The following is a 10,190-nucleotide window of genomic DNA, read 5'->3' on the forward strand; positions in this document are numbered from 1 at the left end:
GTGAAAGGAAATTGGCGCTAATGCAGGAAGTCGTTCGAAGCAAAAGCGCGTTGATACTGTTTTAAAGTTCCACAATACTTTCGGCTTTGAAAATAATCGCAGTATCATCAGCGTAAGAGAGGCAAATCATGTTGCTGCTTAATTTAGACAAGTCATTTATGTACATTATGAAGGGAACTGGGCCAAGAATTGATCCTTCGGGAACAGCCATCGTTGCGTTTTTGAATGATGATAGATAATTCTTGATCTTGACACCTTGATACCTGCCAAACAAATCAGAAGGATTTCATGAAATCTTCGTCGAAGACCATCTTTATGAAGTTTACGTTTTAGTAGATTTACGTTACTCGGAACCCATCAAACCGGAGGCTATGGTTTGGCAGGCTCTGAGCTCTGAGCTGTCTACAAGCAAGAATTTTGGACGTTGGGAAATTTGACAACTTTGAACCTGACCTAGGGCCACCAAATTTGGAGCTGCAACTGATAATCAGGTATGGCACATCCAATGGCGAAGGTTTAGCAGCGATCGGTTCGGTAGGGTTCTGAGCTATAAGTTGTCTGCATTTGCATGTGAAATTTTCCCTTCGCGTTTTCAAGGTGGCTGACCTCAGGTCAGGTGTCAATATTGCCTCCTTATGACTCACTTCGGTACAAGAAATCAATTGATGAAGGTTTCAGAGCAATCGGGCGAGCCGTTTCTGAGAGCTTGCGTGCCTGCGTGATATGCCGGTTCTTTGGACTCTACCCATCAACATTAACGGGTGAGAGGTAAGAAGGCAGGGGAAGGCCATTCCTACTAGACAGATATGGATCGTAGCCGGTGGCAGCAGCCACGTCAGTGGTTGGATGACGTCAGAGGGCAGGACGGGCCATGCGAAGCGTTGCGGTGCGTTAAACTTTCATTGCCAAGCTCTCTCCGTTGACTTGGAATAACACAGTCGGGTGGTAGGAGTACGGCTTTCAAAACGATTACTGCTTTGCGAAAACTTTGGTTCCAGAAATACCTGAAATCCAAAAGGCTTGGGCTAAATCTGATCATCAAAAAATGAGCGAGACGTTGAAGCAGATGAACAATACATTGATCATGCACTGTGCAGCGCAGCACAGAAAAAGAGCACATAAAGAAATGTATCTGAAGACGTAGACAAATGGGAGAAGGTTCTCTGCACTTGCATATACACTTGAAACGCTGAATGATACAGCATTTAGACGGCACTTTTATCCTAAAAAATTGCCGAATAATGAGATATGTTTTCGCGCCTTTTCTGAATTTCCATTTTCGAACGATTCTCAATATTTGAAACCGACTTATAAACACGCTCTGGTGAACCCTTACTTAGTTTCACTTCTTTCAAACTCTAATTATGCAGTCAACATTAAAGTGCAGCACCAGGCCACTTAATGGTTTGTGCATCCCTAGGCTGTATTTTGATGCATGAGCGGGATGGAAGGAAAGTTTCAAAACTTGACGGGTCTTGGGTAGTTTGATGCCTTTTTTGAGAACACTGGCCGATCAAATCACACTAAGAGGTCGACCTTGACGTTGGTGGCGTAACTTTCTCGTGTCCTTACGGCTCGCACTTCGATTCTTCGTCATCTGAGTTGTACAGTATGGTCTACCAAAGTATTTTTGAGCTTGACTTACATAGAGGCGAGCGGGTTCTGCAGGAAGAAATAGCAAGCCAAGTAAACTGCAAGCTTTAAAATGCTGCGTGCCCATTTTTTTCGTGGGCAATGAAGTCTTTCCGAAGAAAAGCTTAGAAAAGTAGTCACCCTGTGATTGTTTGGACAGTACACCATCTCTCTCATGCAACGTTCCCAGATATCTGTCAATAACCAAAGTGATAACAATTTCTTCACACCTTTACTTTTGGACCAGTTTTGCCCATCATTGTGATGTCAGTCAGCCAGTCATCATTGTCAGTCAGCCCGCTGCCCGCGAGACTGAGCACGTCCCGAAGCACGCCAGGTGACGGGCCGGCCGTCAGCTGACCTTCACCGCCGCGTAATGCCTGCCGCGGGCGGTTGACGCAGACGGTGGAGCTAGCGGAGGGGGGGGGGGGGGGGGGCACCGCCGTGGACAGCTGCCACTTCCCAGCGATGCGTGCTTCGGTGCTGACCATCGTCTGCCTGCTGGCGCTGGCTAGCGTCTGCTCGGCCTCCCAACAGCCCAGTAAGCTTTGTCAGCTCGTGTCTCTGCTGTATTTGCATCGCTCTGAATGTTCAAGGAAACTCGGCTGGGTTGAAAGGATTGTGTCTATCAAAATGTCGTTTTTCTTATTTCGTTTTCCTGGAAAGAGCAGGGATTCTGACTACACAAGGCAGTTTGCGAGCCTCACTTACGCCCAGGGGGCGGCCGCATCCCTCAAATCGGGCCTGGAACAAACCTTGAATGGAGAGATCAAAGTGAAATCTGGGGGACAATTTGACCTGCAAATGGCGTTTTAACTATAAAAAGAAGTCAAAACGTGCATTCTTTGAGCAAAAGTGGAGGAGAAAAACCACCAATTCTAGAAAATTTGTCTGAAATGCCCCCCTATCACTCCCCAGTGGTTACACCCACTCAGCCAGACTGGGTTCTGTCATTTTGTGCGTTGGACTGTCACTTTCAGTGCGGCATTGTGCATTTAGTTTTCAGAGGTGTCAATCAGCAATATTTTATCTGAGTTTGAATGCACGTTTTTCGCTACCATGCAGAGGCGGCACCAAGGGTTTTAAGTTGGATGGGCATGATTTTTCAGGCGTTCTCTTGCACAGAATGGGGTCTTTCCAACGATCTCCATAATGGGGCCCACTCGATCTGAATTTCGGTACTCTCTGTGTAGTTACAATGCCCTTAGTTGGAGAAAAAGAGGCCTCCCAAAAATTAGGGGTGGAGAAAACAAATACTCTTCCTCGCTGTTACCTCTGCCTCCCCTGCTGCGCTGTCCCTGCTTTCAGCTGCCTGATCGTTGTTACAAAAGATATTCCTCTTGGTGAACTTAACTCATACACCGATTGTTTGCCGCTGGATGCCTATATGAATATTCAAGTCGTTAATTTTAGCCTGTCAGTTGTCAGCCGCCATCACCGGAACAGCCGATGCTCTTCAATGCTTGAGCAAATAGCATACTTCTCTCACTACTTGTCCCACTATCGACAGCTCCAAGTAATTGAAGGACTATGCGAGGACTATGGTCTATATAATGCCGCAATACTCACCATGTACTGCTTTCAAAGTACCTTTTCCGTATTTGCAAATGCGGGCAATAAGAGCTGGGGGCAAGACTCTTCGTCATGGGATAGTACTGAAACATTGCTTAGCTGTAATGTCTCAAATTGTAGCTCTGTTTTTTTTTTAATCTAATTCTCTGTCTGGTCCATTCAATCATTGCTCATGCTTTTCTCTGATTTTTGTGTTGAAAGTGACTCTGTCAAAACAGCTTGACGCGTTTTTAGGTACGGGACAAGTGGGCTGTTCTGTTGCCGGCTGAAGTGTTTTCCCTTGCATGCGATGCCAAAACAGGAGTGCATAGAGCGTGCAGGCTTTGGGAAACCCACACAAAGGGGTGGTAGCGATGCGCTGGGAAAGCCATATTTCTTAAGATTAGCAGGTAGAAGTCAATGTAGCTTGGCTTTTGTGCATAAATTTAGAAGAGGGATTGCTTGCAAATTGGTTCGCTTAGGCTTGTAGTCAAGCCTCAAGAGACAACGTCGACAAGTGTGGCGTGGTTTGCGTTTTCAGTTACAGCGATAAAAAAAGGACAGAGCGCATCTGGTCAGCGCAGATATCGCCGTTGCATTTTTGACACAATAACTAGACTATGCCGTTTTCACATTCCATCATGTCATCGTTCATCCACAGCATGCTATAATCGAGGTCAGGTTGGTAGAAGGTGGCATTGGTCGTTTCTCGGTCGACTGCCGGCGCACGCGCCAGTTAAACAGTGTTCAGGTTGTCTATTAATAAGAACATCCTTACCCGCATTGTGCAGTTAGTTTCACGTGGTTGTCCGCTCTGATTACCGAGATATGGCATCGATCGAATCGAATTGAGGGAGATGAGGTTGTTGCGATAAAGCAACATTGCAAGAAAAAGCCATGTGATTACGCAATCATGTATTCAAATTCTCAGGGAGCACTACAACCAAAACAGCATGCGAGCTAGTTGCCGATCAACTGTACGCTGATGTGATGATGATAAACTGCACGCTAGCTGGGCGTAAACTGTACTTAAAATGGATCATACGCCATGGGGTAAAGGAGTAAAACATGGCAGTTGAGTGAGTGCCTGTTGACGATAAGCCTGCACTTCGCTTGTCTTAATCCTGTGTTATTAGCTTCTTATCTAGCATAGCTACTGATGAGGTGAAAAGCTGTGAGCCACTACAGGAGGGTTCTATCGCTTTACGGGTGTGTAATTTCCGTAGCATTTTCCTACATGGAGCATGGTTGAGCCTTTAGAAGCTTTCGCAGTTGGCATGGCGAGTAAACACGCAACAGAATAAAGCACATCAGACACGGATATGTGCTAAGGTGGGCGGCGCCACACGTCCGACCGCCGTAATGTCATATGTGATGACGTTTGTTACGCTTCGCCTGCGGTAATGCCCTGTGACAGCCGGTCACGAAACATCCGGGTCCGTCGAAGGTCGCTGTTCTGCCGGCCGTCACTCACCGCCCGCCACCTGGCCTCTTGTGACGCAGCACCTGGGCAGCCCCCACGACAGGATGTCGGTCTGTGAGCCGGTCTGTGAGCGGCGGGTAAAGGTCAGCTGACTCAATGCCGCCGCGGGCTAGGTCTGCGGTGAGAAATGCGGCTGCGTCCATTGGTTCTCGGAAGACTACCGCGTAGTTTCTACACTGATGCGTATATCGTTCACTGGAAACTGTTGCATTCGACGTCGTTTAGTAGGTTATGGGATAAGTGACGAAGCCAGGCGTTGACTAAGACGCGAGCAAACTTCTGGATACCATACTGCTCCCTCAAAAAATGGAGAGGTTTCCGAATCTTGGGTACTGAATGAGGGGCGTCAATTTTTGAAATTTATTCGGGGGCCGAACCGAGCACCCGATAACTATCTCCTATGCATATATATATATATATATATATATATATATCTCTCTCTCTCTCTCTCTCTCTCTCTCTCTCTCTCTCTCTCTCTCTCTCTCTCTCTCTCTCTCTCTCTCTCTCTCTCTCTCTCTCTCTCTCTCTCTCTCTCTCTCTCTCTATCTCTCTCCTGTATACACGTACACACACACACATATATACATATATATACACCACCCCATTCTTTTCCTTATCGGATCTAGTCCGTTTTATTTTGATGAAAGGCAAGATCTGCCTTTAATGTTTGGATTGTTTTTAGCAAGTTTTTAATTTAGGCCGCATAGCAGTCATGCAAGGATTCACCCAGGGAGCCGGCATCGGATGCACGCGGCTCTTCTAATCGACAAGTGACAACACTCCTTTGAAGGCTACCTTAGGGCGACGATGGCGCTCTTCTATGGCGCTCATGTGGGGCGGCAGGCATTTTGGTTGTGGGGACGGGCATTGGGTTATTGTAATTGGTTATTGGGCATCGGGTTAACTGTAAAGGACTTATGTCATTCCCGTATTCAAAAGATTTTTTATTTTAACCTCACAAACCATTGCGTGTCTTGTGGCCTCAGGTGTGTGAATATTATGGCACCGTGTATCCGCTAGCTGTTACGATCTGTATTTTATGGTGAAAGCAGCAACAACAATTGTTAATTCACTGCTGCTATTCGTTTCGATAAAGGCATGTTGGCGAAATATCAAGGCATCTATGTTTCCTTTCTCCTCTTTACTTCTCCGAGAAATAGGGCTATTGATTCTGTCTTATGGGTACAGCGTTAGATTTTAATGTCATATGGATTTGGGACCAAGTGTAGCTTTGAACATTACTAACAGTCTGATACGCTTCGTTAAAAGAAAAATGAAAGATCATAACAGGAAAAGTCGATTGCAAAGAACAAAGAGAAGTGGGACGAAAGAGGCACCAAAATGTAAGGAAAATCTTCTTTTTTTTTGCCTGAAACCAGGCGCGCTCTACAGTAAACAAAGCGTCTTAACACTGAGCACCGTTCGGTGTTATAATTTTTAAGGTCAGTTCAAGATCAACCGAAATATGAGCAAAAACGTTGGTTTTGAAAATTTCACTTGGGTTTAACTACCAATCAAATAGCACATCCTGTCGATTTTAGCGTTGTAAAAAATTCAAACAGAATGCACGTGGCAACACTTCTGCATTGTGGAGGCGGAGGTGGCGGAAGTCAAACGGCGGGTCGCTTAAAGGTGAAATTTCGACACGATGGACGTGCTCACGTGACGACGTATGGAGTCGAGTTTCGTAGCGGTAGAGTCAACGTATCGTGCGTGGCGCGTGTTGGAATGCGCATTTTTGGCTCATTGGTTTTACATGGGCGGCGTGAAAAAGTGACCTCGACAAAAACCGGCGATCGGCCGTTCGAATTCGCGGCCGCATCTTGGCAACCGCGGGTCGGAGCGACGGGAAATCAGTACCCCTCGACAGACAATTGAACAGGGAATCGCGTGATGTCACATACGTAGCTACACGTGCCACGTACCACGTGCGCAACGGCGGTAAAGACAGATTTTGCCGTTTCAGACCGTTTTTCACGTTTTATGGCACACCTCGGCCACCGGAGCCGGTGGAGGCGTGAATCTAGTTTCAGCGCGTCGACTCGTGTACCGGCTATATTTCACGAGGTCAACACGAGAGTGTGCGACGCAACGTTGCGCCGGAATTCGTCGTGCAAGCCGGCCATGTCGGAATATGGAAAAACGGGGCCAAATACAACCCGCCGTCATCGAAATCGTCGCCACGATCCTGGCGAAATCGCATCACTGCACGCGCGGATTCAATGGCTTCAATTACCACCCATTTTTTAATCATTACGCACACTTTTTTGGTTACACACCAAGTTCAACTAAAGATGAATCAACCAGAAGCCTCGGAAAATGCAAAAAAAAATGTTAAGTGTGAGTTTTCCCTGCCTCCGAATTAGGTGGGGTGATTTTATCATACCAGGCACTTTCCCGGAAAAAGCTGTAATAATGGTTTGCTTTATTAGCTTTAAATCGTGAAATAAAAATCCGGCTACCTTTTTGTAAGAAAGCGCCATGTAGAGAATTGTTTGACGCACGTACGTTTGGTGCAAATAACAAGGATATCATGGACAACTGAACCAAATAGAACCACGTGATCTTATTACCGATCGTCCCAATCCAAACGTCCTAATCCTTCTCCAGATGTAACGCTTTGGTTCAACCACTCACTGCAGCACAACTATGTTAAAACACGCTTTCGGTTTTTCCTTCAATCTGAAGTTGTTGAGTTTTCAACAAATTTAAAGAAATGTTACATAATTGAATATATTGAAGCAGGCATCAGATATGATGAAATAGGCTCTTCTGTAACTCTGCGTTATACTTAAAAGTGGTAAAAGACTGGTCTAGACAACATGATTCCTCCATACAGCAAACATACTTTTCAATACGTCATTGCTCGATTGGAATGAGTTTTTTAACCCTTGCTGCGATTTCGGACAATTCTATCTGTGCGCGAATTCACAGCAAGGGCTTCGTAAGTGATATTTTTTCGTGATGATAAAGACACCGGAGTGCAAACGCCTGATGTTGCGTGTACGCTTAATCGGTTAATGAAATGCTGTCCGGTACATTCCCATTTTGTAAAACACGACTAACTTGAAGTCCCCAGGAGGGTGAAAATGTTAACTTGATAGGTCGCCTTGAACAATTAAAACTGCATTTGTGTCGAAAATAAACGCAGTTTGAGCCGGAATGATTTTCTCGAGTATGCTTTTTTCATCGAAGCTGTTTGTTTACTTTATCTAAACATTTCACTAAACTTTGTCATCAGTTATTCGGGAGGCATAGACATGTCCGCATTAAGGTAGTGTGGTTTCGCCTCGGTTATCTGTACATGTGGCTGTATGCGCTTTATGTTTTGAGTCGTGAAGTGAGCAAAACGAACAATACACTAGCCATTGCTGCTAACCAACTGAAAAGTTAACGGTGGGTAGTCGTTTCAGTCGTGTTGTCATGCCCAACTTTGATAGTATTTAAAAACCAAAACTGCTTCGTCTTTTACAATTTTGTGTTACCGCATATGTTGAGAAGTTCTTGGCTCAGAATGGTAAAATCAGTTAATCTCTGGAAAAAACGCATGTCATGTGCACATATACCCACTACATGTATCCCTTCATGTAGCACAGAAGAAGATATCTTCCCGATGAAACTAAAGGATCCTCAAACTGAAGTGGCCGAAATCCCACAAGGCCCCCTGCATCTTCAGCAAATGTCAAACTGGTTACAACTTTAGGTTTTTTTAATCGAGTTCTGTGCCTTCGAATGGCAAAATTTTTCTACGAGAAGAAAATTCCATTGTTTGACTATAATCATGATGTTTTATATCATGTTGGGCTCAGTGGGACTACGCAGTGTCCATCGCCGCTAGACTTTTATGCGATAGAATCACGCTACCTAATTCATGTGGGATGGAATCACTCCACCTAAGATAAGTAGAATAGGATCACCTAGTTTTTTATTATGATACAATTACCACACCTAATCCACAGGGTGCGATGTACTTTCCCCGTTACACTCACCTAACTTAATTCCAGGTTCGAACACATCAGATGCTTACAATCAAAGGAGAAATGTTTGGTGTTTTTGAGGGTCTTGGATGGAAACAAGGGCCGGCGGTGGATAATTCCCTCATCCCCTGGGTGTTCCAGTCCTTTTCAGACTCAACATATGTACCTTACGCTGCCAGCCCAATAAAACTCGTTTTATCGAAAGAGAATATGTTGTTCTCGCAGCGAATCTCTCGCCCTGTTCGCAACGGGCACTTTGTAAACACTGCCTTCCAAATGGCCATTCACGGGATCCGCGATGGTTGGACTTCCCCAGGCCTCCAGACATTGGATATTGACACAAATGGCGGTATGCTGCACCAAAGCTGGCACAGCTTGGCCCCGCAAGGGCAGACCGAGCGGTCTGTGACGGCGTTGATGGTAACCAACAACCTGAAGCCCGCCGACTCAGGGCATGCATAGCCCCTGTGCGGTGTGTGGGCGTGGGCTTCATGCGCACAGCGGCGCGGGGGTAAATGGAGGCCCAATCAAAGGGCGTGAAGGGGGACGCGCGGAAGGTGGCGGTGATATCCTGCATGCCATGACAGGTTCGGACTCTGACGTAATATAGAAAACTGAAATATGACTCCACCGTCGTGTCATAGTTTTCGCTTTCGACCCCACCGGTAGTTATTGACACCATATCCCGGGTGTCCACGTGGGCCGGTCGCTTGTGGCCAACGTTGCACTGCCGTCACGGGACCAATGGCTCGTCCTCGAACGACCCACCGCAGATCAGAGTGCTGGTGCCCCTTGCTGGGCCCATGTCACGTTTCGTGCTGCACACACGTGCCCTGAGTCGCTGCCTGAGGCGCCAACTTGTGCGCGCCGTCACGTGCGTAACGCGTCACACATTTTGCATGGGGCGGGACCCGAGATCATCAACTTGATCGTGTGCCACACATGTCACCTCTGAGGCAGGTGAAGTTCGACATACTTTTCCCTCCTTGTGTATTGTGCACGCTATGATCGGCGTTTTGGTGCTCGTCCTCCTTTGCAAAGTGTTTCGTAACCATGCAATTGAAAAGAGCATTGATGAGCGCTTGCTAGTTGCTGATAAGTCCCTATTTTTCACAGCTGGCGGGAGAGGATGCCCATCCAATGAGGGCATTATCACGACATGCGAATACATAGAAGGAATTCACTGCCACACGCAGGAAGACTGCCTTCCGGGGAAGATCTGCTGTCCATACGGCTGTGGATCCAGATGTTTCTATCCCTACCAGGGGTGAAGCATGGTACTGGATGAGCAATTCCCCTCCGGATGTCTTGCGCTCATTTGCAGGGCTTTAGCGTGCGGTGTCACGTATTCTAAACGTGAATGCTTTTCTATGTTTAACCACAACTCATCCGGCAATTAGTCAGCCTATCTTGTGGTTTTCTTGATATGCTACGTGGGTTTTGACACACCTTGAGCATGTGACTTCATGCCTTTGAAAGGAATCACTTGAAAATGGGTTAAGTAGCGACTTCAGTTAAAGCAGATTAATAAACTTTGATATCCGAAT

The 10,190-nt window shown here is 46.3% G+C and overlaps 1 long non-coding RNA gene across 1 annotated transcript; it reads left to right on the forward strand.

Moving 5' to 3' along the window:
* The first annotated feature begins 2,064 nt into the window (after nt 1-2,064).
* Nucleotides 2,065-10,190, forward strand: LOC119114888 (uncharacterized). The gene is made up of 2 exons (XR_005096085.1): nt 2,065-2,173; nt 9,760-10,190. It is a non-coding gene; the product is annotated as an uncharacterized LOC119114888 (long non-coding RNA).

Source organism: Pollicipes pollicipes, unplaced genomic scaffold (genome assembly GCF_011947565.3).
Source record: "Pollicipes pollicipes isolate AB1234 unplaced genomic scaffold, Ppol_2.1 Scaffold_3087;HRSCAF=3621_pilon_pilon_pilon, whole genome shotgun sequence".
NCBI lineage: Eukaryota > Metazoa > Arthropoda > Thecostraca > Pollicipedomorpha > Pollicipedidae > Pollicipes > Pollicipes pollicipes.